The following is an 18879-nucleotide window of genomic DNA, read 5'->3' as shown; positions in this document are numbered from 1 at the left end:
CGGAGCCTCTGCCTTGGGTTCCTACCCGAGGCCTCTGACATCCTCTGCCTTGCAGCACCTTAGCTATCAGCTCTCGACTTCTATGAAACTCGGTACATTATCAGCCTCGGCCTCCAATCTTCAGCCTTGACACTTCATCCCGGAATGATTCAAAGCACTCAACCCACCTTCAGAGCTTAGGGGCAAAATTACTTTGTTGTCCCCCTAGGGAGAAACCGCCCCGCCGGGGAGTTAACACAACCAGGACGGCATGGGTCTACAAGCCATCCAACCCTTGGCCCCGGACACGTGCCACAGATCAACCCCTCTGAGTCTGGCAACAGTTGCCCAGCCTGCCTGCCTGGGGACTCCCGACCTCCCAGCCGAAGGGAGGAGGAACCAACACAATTTGAGGATAGCCGCCAGCCCTCCGAACAACATCACCGGCGCCGAAGGGCGAACTCGAGGGGCGAAGGCGGGCATCGCGGTCACCCCAGTGCCCATTCCAAGGCCAAGGGCCGATGTCGAGCCTCTTCCCCTCACGTCTCGGATCTCTGAGACATCCTAAGCGATTGCCGTGCCAAGCGCGGGGCGCGTGGTCTCGCCTTAGAACGCTCAGAAGTTCGTAATGACCCTCACTACATCCTCGAAAATCGGGATAGCGCGTAGGCCATGCCCGATCCTCAGTTCGGCCTTCCTTGACTTGTCGGAGCTCGGCTTTGACAGCACCGAGCTCTGCTCGCAGTTCGGAGAACTGAGGCAAATGGTGAACGAGTCGTGCATTCCATCTCTTGTTTATAATGTCCAGGATGTGTTTATTTGAATTTGGAAATTTATCTTCAATCATCTTCTTCACTCTACCCATTGCCTCATATACAATTCTCATTGTTGCTCTTTTTTCACCATCAACAATTTGAAGTATTTTTACAAGGGGCTCAGTCATCAAAGCATATTGTTGAACTAATTTCCAAAAATTATTGTCATTGATAATTTTCTCAACTTCTCCTCTTTTTGTTCTTGATTGTGGTAGTGATTTCCATTCATCTGAGCCAATCACGCGTCTCAATGTTGTCTTTTGAGAATTTAGACTTTTAAGAGCAATATAATGAGTAGCAAAGCGAGTTGACTGGACGAATTTAGACTTTTAAGGGCAATGACACATCGACCGAACAAAGTAACTATGTGGGGAGAATGGATGTCTTTTCCCCTTACATCATCGTCGAGCCATTGCCCCCAAACTTCAAAGCTCCCACCTTGGAGATGTACGACGGGAACACAGACCCAGACGATCACCTAGAGAGCTTTAGGGCACTCATGATCCTATATGGATACTCTGATGACTTGACATGTCAAACTTTTTAGGAAACATTCAAGGGATCCACTCGACGATGGTTCTCAAGCCTCCCACCTCTGTCCATTAACTCGTGGGAGCAGTTCTCCAGCCTGTTCCTCGCCCGCATCATCAGCAGCCGACGACCCCGGAAGAGTGTTGTCTCGCTAATGACAGTTAAGCAGAAGCGAGGAGAAAGTTTACAGTCATACATTGATTGCTTCGAGAAGGAAGAACTCGAGGTCCGTGACCTCGACCCCATGGTCTCCATGTATGCCGCCATCAGCGGACTCCTCCCTGGCTCGGCCCTCAAGTGCTCAATCGCCAAAAGCTAGCCAAAGACGAAACTGGAGTTCCTTGAGAGGGCCTAGAAGAAGTACATTGCAGTCGAAGAGGCTTCGGCTGGTGATGTTCAAGATAGGGGCACCGAGCACCGGGACAGAGTCCCAAAAAAGAAGAAAAAGAATGGAGACCATGGCCGCAACAACGGCAACAACAACAACAACAACAACAGCAGGAAGCCACCAACCTTGGCCCTGACTTACAACCAGTACACGACACTCAACTCCACTTGCACGCAGATTCTAATGCAGATCGGAGAGGAGAAGTTCATGAAGTGGCCTGAGAAGTTGAAGAAGAATCCCCGAAGGGGAAACCCAAAAAAGTATTGCAAATTCCATCGAGGCACTAGTCGCGACACTGATGATCTCTATGATCTCAAGAATGAAATAGAGTCCCTCATACGCTGAGGCCACCTCAAGCAGTACATTGGAGGCAACGCTGGCGCCTCGTCCTCACAGCAGTAGTAGCAATAGCAGCATCAACAAGTAGTTGGCATCATCGACATCATAACTGGAGGCACGGCCTCGAGCAGAGCCTCGGTCTCGGCTCGCAAGGCCTACACCAGGCAGTTAAGTGTCCAGGGGCTAACCCCCAAGAAGCAGAAGCAGGAAGAGTTCCTCCCTTTACGAACGAGGATTTAAAGGGGGTAATAGTCCCCCATGACGATGCTCTGGTGGTTTCGGCCATCATAGCAAACTTCATAGTCAAGAGGATCCTCGTTGACAGCGGCTCTCCGGCCGACATCCTACGAAGCATTTGAGAAGATGAAGATAGCGTTGGAGCGCCTTTAGCCAACAATGTCCCACTAGTTGGCTTCTCCGGCAACATTGTCAAACCAGAGGGCAATATCACCCTACCAGTTATATTAGGGACGGAGCCCTAGCAGGTGACGAGGATGACAGAGTTCCTGGTCGTAAGTATCGGCTCACCCTACAACGCAATCATGGGGAGACCAACCCTTTACGCACTTCAGGCAGCCATCTCCTCCTATCACCTCGCTCTCAAGTTCCCCACCAAGAACGACGTTGGAGTTGTTCGGGGGGACCAGCATGACGCCTGCCAGTGCTATGTGGCAGCACTGAAGGGGAAAAACAAATAAACCTTGCCACTAGAGGGCCTCGACCTCAGGGAGGAACCAGTGAGTCGAGGCTAGCCGGCCGAAGATCTCGTCTCGGTTCCCCTAGACAAGGATGAGCCTGAAAAAGTAGTTCACATTGGGTCCAGCCTTTCCTCGGAGAACTTGTCCGAACTAGTAAGCTTCCTCAAACTTAATGCCGACGTCTTTGCTTGGTTCGCTGCTGACATGCCTGGAATTGACCTTTCGGTCATTACCCGCAGGCTAAGCATGGACCCGAGCTCTAGGCCAGTCTAGTAGAAGAAGAGAAACTTTGCACCTGAATTGAAGTTTTGAATATTCACGGTAATAATTCTTTACGATGTCCACCTGGATATTTAAATTTGTTAAAGTCTATAAATAAATTATGGTTAACAACAATTTGCTCCTCATAAAGCGCTTTTCACACCAACCTTACAGCCACATCCCATCATGTATTGGGAACATTTTCCAATGAATCTCTCTCTCTCTCTCTCTCTCTCTATATATATACTAGTAAAAGTGTATGTGCGTTACATGTAGCAATATCAAATGATGATGATGATAATAGTTAGCAATCAAATTACTTTACTGGTTGAACAATTAACCTATTTAACCAGGGAAATGGACTATGATTAAGACATTAATTCATTTTTTCTTTGTATTTTAGCCATTTCTATTTTTACTAACAATAATTCTTATTTTTCAAACATATTTTTTGTTTAATATGAAGAATATATAATATTAATGCATGCTCAATTTTTTCTATAAAATTTATAAAAAATCTATATTTTTATTTTTTATTATTTAATTTATGAGATAATAAAAATTACTTATTTACCAAGAGGAGATGCAATTCCCATATATTGTTTGAATATTGGTTTTTAATATTGTGACCAAATCAATTATTTGTATATAATATATATGTTATTTATTGTTTATTTATAAATATATTATTTATATTGCATTTTTGTAAACTTCGCATATGATGAAAATAGTTGAAAAAGTACTTTTCTTTATTTCAACTATTATATTTTCTTTTCTTTTTAATAATTTATTATTTTTTAAATTAAATAAGATCGTATCAAATTCGGATATCTAACAACTTGATCGGATTCAGATTCAAATCAATATTTATCAGATCCGATCAAATCTTCGGGTCGAATAGAATTTGAATATACCTTGATTCAAATCCAGTCCGATCTATTTGCATCCCTACTAAACCACTTGCCTACAATGACCTAGCTAATTAAATCATTTAACCATATGACATTGTTAGTGGGGTCATGTGTTAGACATTAATGCTCTTTATTTTTTATCCTAATTTTTATCCCATTTCTGTCATTAATGAAAGTAATTCTCATTAATCACACTTTTTATATGATGAATATATAATATTAAAGAATGTACCCAAAATTATTTATAAGTTTCTACACTTTTTAGAATTTTCTGTATTTTATTATTTAATAATGACATCATGTGTTGATCCATTTGACATGGATATATAGTTGAACCATTAACCCACCACTTGGATGGAAAAACCATTTTTTTCCTTTTTGATTGATTTTAAATCAAGTATTACATTTTCATCATCAATAAAAGTAATTCTTATTTTTGCATTTATTTTTGCATGTGATAGTATCAAATGATGATGATAATAGTCAATAATCAAATGACCTTACTAGTTGAACCATTAACCTACTTAACCAGGAAAATGGACTATGATTAAAACATTAATTCATTTTTTATTTGTATTTTAGCCATTTCTATATTTACTAACAATAGTTCCCATTTTTCAAACATATTTTTGTTTAATATGAAGAATATGTAATGTTAATGCATGTTCAAATTTTCTTATAAAATTTATAAAAAATTCTATATTTTTATTTTTTATTATTTAATTTATAAGATAATACAAATTACTTATTTACCAAGAGGAAATGCTATTCCAATATATTGTTTGAACATCGATTTTTAATATTGTGGTCAAATCAATTATTTATATATATAGTGTATATATATATTATTTATATATAATATATATGCTATTTATTATTTATTGATAAATATGTTATTTATATTGCATTTATGTAAACTTTTTACATGATGGAAATAGTTGAGAAAATACTTATATTTTTTGTATTTTATTTTAACTATCATGTTTTTCTTTTTCTTTTAATAATTGATTACTTAAAAAAAAAATAAATCGAATCGTATCATATTCAAATATCCGACATCTTGATCGGATTCGGATTTGAATCAATATTTATGAGATCTGGTCGAATCTTTGGATCAGATCAGATTTGAATATACCCTAATTCAAATATGATCTCATCTATTTGCATCCCTATCAAACCACTTGCCTACGATAACCTAACTAATTAAATTATTAAATAATTTGACATGGTTAGTCGGGTCATGTGTTAGACATTAATGCTTTTTATTTTTTATCATAATTTTTATCTCATTTCTATCATTAATGAAAATAATTCTCATTAATCACACTTTTTTATATGATGAATATATAATATATAGAATGTACCCACAATTATTGATAAATTTATACATTTTCTATAATTTTATGTATTTTATTATTTAATAATAACATCGATTTGACATGGATAGTTTAACCACTAACAAACCACTTGGATGGAGAAACCATTTTGCTTTTTCGGTTGATTTTAAATCATGAATTCCATTTTCATCATCAATAAAAGTAATTCTTATTTTCACATTTTTTGTTTAATATGGTGAATATATAACAATAGAATTGTATCAAAATGCTTTATACAAAGCTTACATTTTCTTTGAGTTTATATATGTATGTATTTAATATTCGTTACTTAGTTATGACATTATAGATTAACTAATTTGACATAGAATGTTAGATCATTGACCTACCTACCATCTAGATATGGAAATTGTTTTATTTTCAATTTGCTTTTAACTTTTGCATTTCATTTATATCATTGATAAATTATTTATCATACTTATTTTTGTCTATATTATTAGTATATAATATTATAGATATGCCCAAAATTGTTTCATATTTTTTGTATTATTCTATTTAAAAAAATATTTTTAATTATACATCATGGGTTAACCTATTTGACCTAAAAGGTTGAACCACTAACCCACCCCTAGATAGGAAGATGGGTTAATTTCCAATCGGTTTTAAATTGTATATTTGATGTCCATTATTAATAAAATTATGTCTATTTTAGCATAGCTATTTTTTAATATGACAAATATATAATAATGGAAATTTGTCCACTTTTTTTATATTTTTGCATGCTTTATATTTCTAAAATTGTATTATTTATTTATGACATCATGAAATTATCCATTTGGCCCAAATGGTTGAAATACTTACCCACAGCCTAGATGGAAAATATGATTTCATTTATAAGTTTATTTTAAAAATATAAAATTTCATTCTATTAATAATTATTGTGTGTGGATTTATTAGTGGAATTTAATGATGATAAACAATTTTTTTGTATTTCAAAATTTGTATTATTTATTTATGACATCATGTAATTATCCATTTGACCCAAATGGTTGAACTACTTACCCACCACCTAGATGAAAAATATGATTTCATTTCTATATCTATTTAAAAAATATAAAATTTCATTATATTAATAATTATTGTGTATGGATTTATTAGTGTAATGATAATAAACAAAAGTATAAATGTTGTATTCAATGAGAGAGAATGTGATTTATTTAATGACTTAAATGTGAGACTTAATGATAGGTAATTGAATGTACTTAATGGTATTCAAGAGGCGGGGTATTTCAGTAAAGAAAAATCCTAAAAGCCAATACCTCCTCATTTGCACTTTTATAAGTAGTATAGATATAACAAAGTAGAGCTTGTCATGTCAGCAGTCCTCTCTTTGTTCCGTTACCCAAAGCCGCAATTCTATAAAGGGTGCAAGATTCATCTAGAAAGCACTAGAAGTTGCCACCTAACATAGCTTATCTCCTTTTTCCTCTCTTTATATTAGGAAACTAACTATTCCTTCACTTTCTCCTAAATTATCTCTATCTCTCCCTAATTCATATTTATCCTCTCCCCCACTTTTCATCTATATCTATCTAAAGTAAGGTTTAATTAAAACATTTAACAACTATTTAAATATTATAAGGAAATTATGTAATAACTCTAAAATATTATAATTTTATATTTTTATGAATTCTATAATGAAATTATGCAATAAAATATAAATTATAGTTTTATGGATTGTTCAAAATTATTTAAATAACAAAATACTAAAAATATTTAAATAATTATGTAATAAAATATTTAAAACTACATAATAACTAAAAAATAAAATTTAAATAACAAAAAAGATTAAATACTTTACATATTAATTAAATAATGAAATATTTAACATAACTAAATTTTAAATAGTTAAATAACAAAATTATGTAATAATAGTATAAATTATAATTTCATGGTTTATTAAATCTAATAAATAATTAATATTTAAAAATTTTAAATTGTGACATTATTTAAATAATTAAATAATATTATAAATAACTAATTTTAAAATACTTTAAATATAAAAAATATTAATAACTAAATCATATCTTATATATTATTTCAAAAACAAAAAATCAATTAAATAACAAAATTAGGTTATAACTTTAAAAAATTTATCAAAAGCACAAAAATAATTATAACTAGCGGGGCCTATGCGATGCACGGGATGTGACACCCTTCATTGTCTATCGCCCCCTAGTCAAGACACTCTACCCCATCCCCTCCTCGTCCTTGGTGGTGGGGTGGGTTGGAGAAAAGGCACCCATTCCCTGTCGGGGAATCCCCAAATTTTCCCCACCTGAGGCAACCACCTAAAAAGAATCTAATTTGTGGATATTTTACAAATAGGATTATGGGAATTTGGGGTACTTTAGGAATTGGATTATGACAAATTGGGGGTATTTTATAAATGGAATTGTGGGAACCTAGATTATAAGAATATGAGGTAAAACTTAGAGATATTTTAAAAAGTCAATATTAAATCTACTAAGTACTAATATTTTACTAATTTACCATTGGGTTTGGGGAATTATATACAAACCCCATTCCTTCCTCGTCCTTGAATTGGAAAAAAAATATTTCCCCTATCCCCGCCCTTTCTCTTCCCCATCCCTATTTAAGATTCAAGAAAAGTTGCCTCGTTCGGGGTGAGGTAGGGTATTATTTAAGTTTTATATACATTTTAATAATTATTTACATATTATATACTATTTTTGAACAAATTTTAAATGTTTTCAATATAAAAAAATCGAATACTAAATCATATTTAAAAACAAAAAATAGATCAAATAACAAAATTTTGTAATAACTTTAATAAGAATATAAGATATAAATAAATGAAAAAATAAATATTATTGCAATAGTGGAAGTAGATTAAATAACTTAGAGGTATTAAAGTTTTTTATTAGTTATTTATTGTATTTTCGTTATAAATATATTTTAAGCAATTATGTATTTTCGCTATAAATTTTTAATAATTATTGAAGATTGAACTATTGTTATTTGTTAGAGATTAGACTATTAATTAAGCTGAAATTAGGAGTGTTCACTAGGCAATTCAATTCGGTTGGAGATTGTTTGACTAGCCAACCATTAGTGAAAACTAACCATTGGTCAATTAATATTTTTATAAAATCAATAATTATAGTTAACAATTATCAAATAATTCAAGGAAACTTTTAACTAATAATCTATAATTTATTAAATAAATAATAATTAAAAAATAGGAAATTAATCTACAAAACAAATATTATCCATAACTATTTAAGTAATAGTCCATTATTATTCAACTAAGTAATTATTAAAAATTTTAGGAAATAATTACGAAATAATTTAGGAAAATTATTAAATCTATCCACACCAGTCTAGACCACTTGGTTGACTTTAACCATACTTGGTTTTACATTAATTAACAGCAAATTATTTACTTTTAATTAAAATTAATTTATTTTACCAAAATTACATTAATTTACTATAATTACACCACTTTGATTAATAGTAAATAATTTACATTAATTTATTGTTATTGTAAATAACTAATTTACTATATATACATTTTTTCTAATCAACAATAATTTTGGGAAATTATCATAAAATATCATTATTTATTGTTAGTTAATTAGTTATAGAAAATTATTAGAATTGTATGGATGGCAATTTTTCCTATAAAACTAGGGCCCTACCCTACCCCACTTCGAATGGGGCAAGTTTTCTTGAATATTAAATAGGGATGGGCAATAGATATGGTGCGCGATCTGACACTCCCTGCTGGTAGACAGCTCAGATGCTAAACTGGGTAGGTCGCCTTGCCGAGCTACAAGAAAGAGTTGATTAGAGTGTTCGAGTTGCTTGACCCGGGGTGGGCACTCTAATGCTTAAGTCAGCGAACTAGTAATTGTTTGTAGGAACACAACAAAGCTAGAGTGCTTAGAGAGCTAAATCACACGTGTACCTTTTACGTGAATGAGGATGCCATTATATAGGCTAGTTGCTGAGGCTCACGAACCGCATCCAAGATCTTCGGTCCGTCTAGTTCAAAGGTAGTTTCACTTCCAAAGATGGACTTCGCATAAGCGGGTAATGTCCATCTAGTCACGTCCAAAATGGGTAAGGTGATAACCGACTCCTCTAACATAGCATCGTGATCTCGGGGAAGTTGGAGACAATATCCTGCTCATGGAGGAGGTCGTTCGACACGTTAGGCAGGTAGCTATCTGAACTCAGGTCAGGTCTGCGGAAGCAAGTTGCTTGTTATGTTGACGTGACGTCTTGCTTGGTTGTTTGTAGTTCGATTATCCGAGGTGGTGCCAAGGTCTTCAAGACGGGTGCGAGGTGTTCAAGGCTTTCCCAATGTTTACTTATGTGGTGTTGAGTTGCCAACTTATTGTTTTGAGGTACCACATGTCATCACATTACTAGAGGGTCAAATCACCCTTCATCAATTGCCCCCCACTCCTGAGTTGATGTCGGTTTGGCAAAGGGAGTCGCTTCATTGTCAATCTTTGGCCTGTGGTGACTCATTCGGCCAGCTCACAAATCGCCCGGCCTATCCACCCAAATCAACTCAAAGGAGGACTAGTGTGCGACAAGATTCGAATATCAAATTTCAAATTGGGTGCGCAAATTTTAAAATTCAAATTCGCTCGCAAGCAGTGTGACCTTCTCGATCGTCGATCTATTGTCACGTCGCCTCATTCGTTGATTTTTCGCGCCCATTCGCACAGTTTTGAGATTTTTGGCAAGGGAGTGGGACAAGAAATTGGAGGAGAATTCTATTTGGAGATTGTTGTCAATTCGGTTGGGCGATGTCAATTTCTATTTTCCAAAAAGCTAGTGAGTCTTTTTTCCCTTTATTAGTCATGTCCTCGAGTGAGTCAAGGGGGGGGGGGGTCCTCTTATTCTGCTTGGGCCGAGGAAGGGACTTTGGCATGAGATCGGCGAGGTTCCCATATTGGGGCCTCAACTTCTTGGTAGGAGCCGGAGGCCAACTCCCAATTCGGTCCCAACGAGCTAAGCAGGGAAGAAATCATTGGTTTAGTATCTGCACTCCACATCCTAATCTTTAAGGAGGCATTAATCAGTAGCCTCCGATTTCCTCTGCACCCATTCATTGTCGAGGTGCTCTCTCTCTCTCTACGACGTTTCTTTAGGGCAACTCCACCCGAATGCCATCCATACCCTTATGGGAACAATTTCTCTTAGCTACCACCTTAACTTTCCTTTGGACATAGATGCCTTATCGGGGCTGTGTAGTATAATGAAGGTTCCTAATGAGCCCTACTGTTTTTACTTGTCTTTCCGCCGAGGTTGGCTAGCCTATGGACACCATTTGGCGACGTAAGGTGAGAAAGATCTCCGAGGTTGATTTCGATGAAGAGTTGAGTGTTGAGGTCCAATGCCTTATACATTAGTAGTTAATGATAGATCAGTTCTTGGTCAAGCCTATGCTCGCTCGGGCTTGCTTAAGTCCTATAAGTAGGTAATCCTAATCGTAATTTATCTTTATATTGGAGGTTACCTTCTAACTCGACTAACTTACTTTTTCTTTTGTGTGTCTTCTCAGAGATGGCAAGTACTGCTTCCTGACAGTGACCAAGAGGCCCTAAAGAAGAAGAGAAGGGTGGCTAACTCCTCGGTTTGCTTGTTAATGGAGGGTTCATCGGTTGGTGCCGAGGAGAGGCCTGCCGTGCACATGCCTGAGGTTGTTGACCTTGAAGGGGGTGGCAACCCCATGCCTGTAGAGCCCACTCAGGTCACCATAGGTCCAGCCTTTCCATCCCTTAAGGTCGTCCTGGAAGAGCACACTACGAACCCCTCTCACTATGATCGACGTTCCAATTGTTGGCCATCTCACCAATCCTCTATTTGCTCTACAAATGGGGAGGGGAATGCTTCTCCCTGATGACTTGTAGTACTACAGTGGGCTCGATCCTACTGCTGATGTCGGCACAAGGATGACTTGGTGCATCCTTCAGGTGCGTGATCTCTATTTTTGATGTCTGCTTATCTTTCCTTCATAGCCTTAAACTCGATGAGCCAAGTCTTGCTAAATCAGGTCACCTTATCTAAGCATGAAATGCAGGCAAACATAGAGGCCCTGCATGCCCAACTAGAAGGAGCTCACCTGAGCCCTATAGGCCAGGTCTTGCTAAATTAGGTATGCTTCTCTCTCTCTCTCTCACCACACACACGTTCCAATAACCTAAATAATCTAATATCCTAAAATTTCCCCTAAACAACCACCCCCACTATCCCCAACTTTTTTCGAAGTTGAGTTTCTCCCCTAAATTATCTCTAATTATTAGTAATCTTATATTTTTACAAAATTCATCATGTGTACAAACAATACAAATTATGATTTTCTAGATTATTCAATCTAAATGTCATTCAAATAATAAAAAATCTAACATTAAAAATGAATATTATTTAAATATTTCAATAACTAAATATCTTAAATAACAAAATATTAAAATTAATATTTTAAATAAATTAATAATATATTTTAAATAGTTACTGAATAATGTTCAATTATAATAAATAGATTAAGATTTTAAGTATTTAGTTAAATAACTACATATTTTAAATAATGAAATATTTAACAAAACTAGATTTTAAAATAACAAAACTATGTATATTACTATAGTTTTATTGATTATTAAATTCAACAAGTAATTAACATTTTAAAATTTAAATAATAATATTATTTCAATAAATAACTAATTTCATTTATACCAATTAATTCATAAAATTATTGTTTATTAATAATAATTTTAAAAACTTAATCTATATATACTAAAATTAATATTTATTGTATTTCAGTAATTATTTATTATTTTTTATGATAAATATATTTTCAATAATTATGTATACATCTATTTTTGTTTTCTTATTTAATAGAAAATTTCCAATAATTATTGGAGTTTAAACTACTATTATTTAGCTTTTTAAATTTAATTTATTGTGTATTTTTGCTATAAATTTTTAAGAATTATTGGAGATTAAACTATTGTTCATGGGTTGGTTCGGTTAGTTGTAGGTTGTTTAGCCAACCAAATCGGCCTGGTTAGGTTGGGAAGTTAGTCACTCAGGTTATATCGGTTTAGGTCAATTTTTAGTTTGGTTGGTTGATTCAAAAGATTTAAACTTAAAAAATTAAATTTATGATATAAAATATTTTAGCCTAAGAAATATTAGAATTTTCCCACTTCCCGTATTAAAAAATATATTTAAAATATATATGTGTGTATGTATATATATTTATGGTCGGGTTGTTCTATAAATGGCCAAAGCGAAACAAATCCAACCTAGTCGGGTTGGGAAATTGTTGAACCAAAGTTGACTAGAAATACTAGAAATCAGGTTGGTCAATTTCATTAGTTTGATTAGGAATGGCAACGGGGTGGAGCAGGGATGAGGAGCCTCTCCCCATCCCCGTCCCAACAAAAATCCCCATCCACGTCCACGTCCCCGTCCCCATCCCCGCTAACGGGGACAAAGTTATCCTCATCCCCGCGAGGATCCACACTCCCATGATTCTTTATAATGTCAAACATTATGTTTTTATTTTTTATTTTATTTAAAAAATAAAAATAAAATAATTAAAATTTACAATCCTATTAGAAAAGATTCAAACATATTCAACCATATTTTAAAAAATATTAACATATAGACATATGTGTACATATATACATATATAAACGTATGTGTATATATACATATATATTAGCGGGGATCCCATGGGGTGGGATCTAGGTCCCCGCGGGGTAGGGAGTGCTCTCCCCATCCCCGCCAACGGGGATGAAAATTTCCCCATATCTGTCCTAACAATGGGAAAATCATCTCCATCCCTACCCCATTCGAGGAAAATTCCCACGGGGATCGGGGAAATGGGGAAAATTGCCATCCCTAAGTTTGATAAACAACCCTATTTAAAATTAATTATTGTTATTTTTGTATTTTAAAAAAAATTATTAAAAGTAGTATATAAAATATAAATAATTATTAATTATTATATAAAACAATTGTATACTCTTACATGTTTCTATTGTTTATCTTTAATTTAACAAATCTTGTGCATCGCACGTGTCCCTACTAGTAATAAATACATGTACGGGATATGTTTCCGATGTGCGACCAGGACATGCTGTGAGGTCAGCGGAAGACAATCCAGACTCCAAATATATATTTTTCTACCCTATCAGGGTTACAATCATGTTAATGTGAAGACCACATGAAAAAAAAGTATAACAAATAAGTTGGATTAGGTTTTTTATTGCAAGCAAAAACTCCACACACACTGTACTCAGTTGCACATTAGGAATATCTCCCATACATGTATATTAAATTTATAGGAAGATGTCCCCAATGTATGGTTGGATGCCCCTACTTGTAAAGTGTGTGCAAGGTTTTTGCTTGCAGTAAAACCCCTCACCTCAGGAACAAGACAAAGAAAATGCTATCCTTCTTAAAGCTATTATTCCTTCTTGAAGCAAATATTGCCCATTAAAACTAGCCCAATATCCTTACTTTATATTAAGATTATTTTTAAATGGTAGTGAATTTCTTTATCAACATTTGAAGCCAAACGGCAAGCAGCATTACCATAATTGTCTTTCTTTATTTGCTTGTTTGTAGAAAGGAAAGTTCATCAGTGTGGCTTTCAATTCCTTCGTTTGTTTACATTTGGTCAAGATAATCACCATACACAAGGAACACAAATAACATGTGGACAATAAATACATTACAAAACTCATGTGATTACAAAACCTTGTATTTTTGCATTATTTTGCATATATTTGTATTTGTATTCCTCCCAAACCCTTGGCCTCAGTTTGGAAAGAGTACAAATACAAATATGAACAATACAAATAGTGAAATAGATACAAAATGCAAGGTTTTATAGTGTATATATTTGTACTTGTACTCCTTCCAAACTGAGCCTAGGTATAATTTGAGAAGAGTGTAAATACAAATATATACAATGCAAATTATGACCAATAATCTTTAAAATATTATACGTATAGCATCATACAAAGGTGTTGATACTATTTGTAAAGTTACAAGTTCTTATTAAAAAGCAAAAATATTTGTATTTACAATTATATTTAAAAATATCATATTTGTATTGGTACATTTTCAAACATGGTTTAAACTAATGATTTCTATTGCATTGTACAAATCCGGATTTGCTCCTCACAAAATTACTCCTCATACAGACCTCACAGCACTCCCATCCGTGCATTGAAAACATTTTCCATGAATTGAAACATAAAGGGTGCATAGATGTTTCCAATGCACAGCCGTGAGTGTTATAAGATCGGTGTGAGGAGCAAAACTGAACTCACATTGTATAATATGATTTTTATTGTTTATTAATGTTTTTAACACATTAAATGCAAATAATTAGGGCTAATGCATATTTATCTAATGTCTATTCGTTGACACCTAAAACCTTTTCTGTCTTAGAGTAAAGCTGCTTTGATATGCTCAAAATGTGAACGATCTAGAAAATGCTCTTCACCTCCATCATCAAGAAGTGGAATTTTGTCCAATAGTCATCAATCTTACTATGATTAAAATAATGTTGCCCTATATGCATTCTTTGTTAATTAGAAATGACAAGTGCATTAACACACCTCCCGTTCGCATTTGTTGTGATCATGGTTTATAAAATCGGACTGGACTGGATGGTTGGATTGGAAAAATTAAGAATCGATCAGTTCTATTTTATATCAAAATTGTTATTTTTGTCAAAAATCATTGATTTGGTTAATATGTTAATTAAATTATTGACCTGGGTGGTCGAATCGTCTAACAGTTTGATTGTTTTTTATTTTTTAATTTTTTTATCTTTTGTTAAAATAGGCCATCCATTCGATTCGAACTGTTGGACTGTTCCACCCAAAATTTTAAAAACCTTGGTTGTGCGCATAGCTGCAACACTGAATTCCAATAAAACATGATCATATCATCAATGTAAATAAATTCAATATAGCATAAATTGGATTTTTGTTTCCATTGTCGTCATGCCTACAATGTCATTAAATCGAAAGGGTGCTCTGCGAAACAGACGTGCACTAATACAACTCCTCTTTTCCATTTGTTTAAACATGCTTTCTAGAAATGGAAAAATCTATGATGTTCAAAAGACATTATACCGAAAGGACTTGGCATAAAAAACCCATGAAAGCCCACATGAATGCATAATTGGCTACTACTTTTATAATGCTGGTTGATTGGTTATAAGACTGGGATTTGTGATTCTCTTGAGAAACATGGAGGAGATTACTGTTGATTTCACCATATTTTATTTGTCATTTTGTTAGTTAGAGCAAAAATAATGCACATGATTCTTACAAATTTGGATTAAATAGAGACAAGATCATACACAGCGGGTTGGGCAACCTGTTATATACATAAGGTGTTGGTCCTATGTGTACAGAACACTGGTATATTCACTCTTGATAAGTTGCCCAGCTCACTTTGCATGATTTTATGTCCATTTAGTCACCATTTTTACCTATTTACTCCCATTCCTGGGTTGAATAGTCAAACCATCTGGTTCAAGTGGATAGCATGTTCTGACTTGAAAAAAAAAGGCCAAAAATTGTTGTCCAAGTCGACGAATCGCTGACCAAATTAATGGTTTTAACTAAAAAGCAATTTTATGGTGAAACAGAATCGATTACCTAATGACCATTTTTTTTTTCTTTTGTCTTTTTTCAGTCCAATCCAGTTTTCAAAACCATGCATTGAATCAGGCTTGGACCCTCTCTCAGGCTAGGCCTATTTAATTTTTAGCAAATGCTTAACCTCAGCCCATCCAAATTGTAGCCCTAATTGAAAGTAGGAACAAACTCGACCTTGAGTTGTCTTGAATAATAGTTCCCTCATTTGTATTACTGATCTAACGACCATTAGTCCATTACATCACATGACATGGCCAGTGGTAAGGTGGGACCCAATCCCCAAATTGGCACCAGGGGAGTGGAGTTATCTGTAGTTGAGAAAGAGAGTGAAAAAAAATAAGATGGATGAAGTCATTGACAATGGCTTCAAGCAACCAGAAAAGTGTAGTCATTACATTGACGGAAACTTGACAATGGAGAAAGCAATGACGAATTGACGACGATACTGAAGTAGTTGGAGCTGTATATTGGAAAATCTTTATTAAGGCTTTGTATTTTAAGTTTAATGAAAAATAGTACAACTAAAAAAAAGGCTTAATGCCTCCTCTAAGTTTCATAAACAACCTTAGAAATTATAATCAAGTTATACCATTTTTTTCACAAATAAAATAAACCAAGCCCCCAAATGGGAAAACAAATTATGCAAAAAAAAAAAAAAATCCTAAATGTAAAAGCAATAAATCATAGGCCAATCAAGTAAGAAAGAAAGAGTGAAAGTAGAAGAATATTCTAATAAATGATAGGTTTATAAATCTTGAATCTATTAGTAACAAGTTTCCATTTATTTCACTGAAAATCGATACTACACATATTGCCCATTTCGAAAATTGGTATGTAATACAATATGTAACAGTGCTTTGAATCTCTTATAGGCACATTACAAAATTTATTAGGAAATTGGTTTTAGCAAGAGATATTGAAGCCTTAAAGAGTATGTAAAGACATTGCATTTAAAATGTATTTTGCCCTCACTTAGGCAAATTCATTTTTCGGGATACAATGAAACCTTTTATAAAAATTTAGGGTTTTAACTGTTCAGTCCACCCTTAGAAATCTTAACTTCACCCTAGGGGTGGATTGATGCCAAATCCATGGGCAAGATACGATTTATAGGGGGGCTACTAGTAGATTAAGAGGTAGCTGTATTTTCAGATTTCTGAGGGAATACAGTCTACTTATCCCTACAAATTTAGCAAAGTTGAATAATTTTTGAAAAAAAAAACCCTAAAATAATAGTAATTCGGATTGAGAGAGAGGGAGGTGCAAAAATGTAACTTTCAATGTGTAATATTTCCTCACCTCTAAATACTGCATTGTGCAATAACATTAATTTATTTGTGTTCCACTTCCTACATATAAATCTAAAAGAAATCTTATTCTTTTTCCACGGGAAAATCTAGGTTACAAGAAAACAATATGTGGTATTGAAAGAGGTTGTCCAATCAAAGCACCCCTTTTGAATTTTGATGAATAATACTTGATTGGTCATCTCTTTTTTGTGATACTGATTGATTGATTGTAAGTTCTTTTTACTATTATGTCTTTCTCATATCATAATTGAACTCTTTTTCATATATGATTCTGAATAAATAATAGAGAATGTGAAAACAAGAGATCCCCTAACATTGTTTTATTACTAGTGGATTATCAATAAATGTGCTTAATGAAGTAACATGTGCAAACCCATTTTTCATGTGTTAATGATAAGTGACACAAAATAATGATGTGTCTAACATGAGATCACATCTGCGCCCCACTGAGGGCGTCTCACATGCACATGTCAGCATGCACTGGGAGCATCTCCCGAAGTTGTCAGTGGGAGATGTTTTCAATACACGGTTGGGATATGATGTGGGGCGCAGATGTAGATTCACCTAACATTGTTTTGTTATTAGTTAGTCCAATTTTTCTAGAGATGTAATCATGTAAAATAGGCTGTTCAAGGTGTGGGCTGTGCTAAGCCAGCTTGTGGGCCGTCTTGGTCTGTGCTGCCCTTCCCTAGGGTAACTTGGGGGATTGGCTCGGCACGACCCACGGTCTAAGCCTGCGTGAGCCCGTGCTGTGCCGTGCCGTAGGCTGGGTTGGTCCATGGGCCAAGCCTTGGGCCAGGCCAGGACGTGGACCAAGCCAAAGCTATTTATTTAAAAAAACTGAAAAAAACTTAAAATTTTAATTTTATATGAATTTTGATTATACAATTGCTTATATATACAATAATTAAATAAGTTAGTATAATAAAATTGAAAATAATTGTTTATTTTATTTAGGAGTGTCAACGGTGTTCGAAAATCCGATTTCAAATTCGAAATTCGTTATAATCGTATCGAATTCGAATAATTTGAATATCTAATCGGTTGAATTCGGATATCCTATTCATACCGAATAGTTAATTGGATTCGAATTCATATATGACCTGATTTGATTCGATAAATAAATGGATTTTATCGATTATTTAATTCTTATATATAATATATAAAATATTTAAATATCTTATATAATTTTTATATAGAATAATTAAATTATATAAATAATGTATATATTTATAGACTTTATATAAATAAAATATTTATTAATTACCTAAAATAATTAATTAATCGAATTCGAATCAAATCGAATATTCAAATATTTAATCGGATTCAAATTTGAATATTAATTTTTAATGTCCGTTAGATATCGAATGGAATTCGAATATCGTATTTTCTAATTAGATTTGAATTTGGATATTGCTTGATCCAATTCGAATGCAATCCGTTTATTATATTAGGTTTGTGGGTCGGGTAGGCTTAACCCGGCTCGTAGACCTAAAACTACAGGCCTAGCATGACCCACACGATTGTGCCGGGCCTGGCACGACCCACAGACTGTCATGCCGAGCCCTGGTCTGGCTCGATTTACA

This window comes from Nelumbo nucifera, chromosome 4 (genome assembly GCF_055504915.1).
Source record: "Nelumbo nucifera cultivar China Antique chromosome 4, China Antique-T2T, whole genome shotgun sequence".
Lineage (NCBI taxonomy): Eukaryota > Viridiplantae > Streptophyta > Magnoliopsida > Proteales > Nelumbonaceae > Nelumbo > Nelumbo nucifera.
This window is presented reverse-complemented; position numbering follows the sequence as displayed.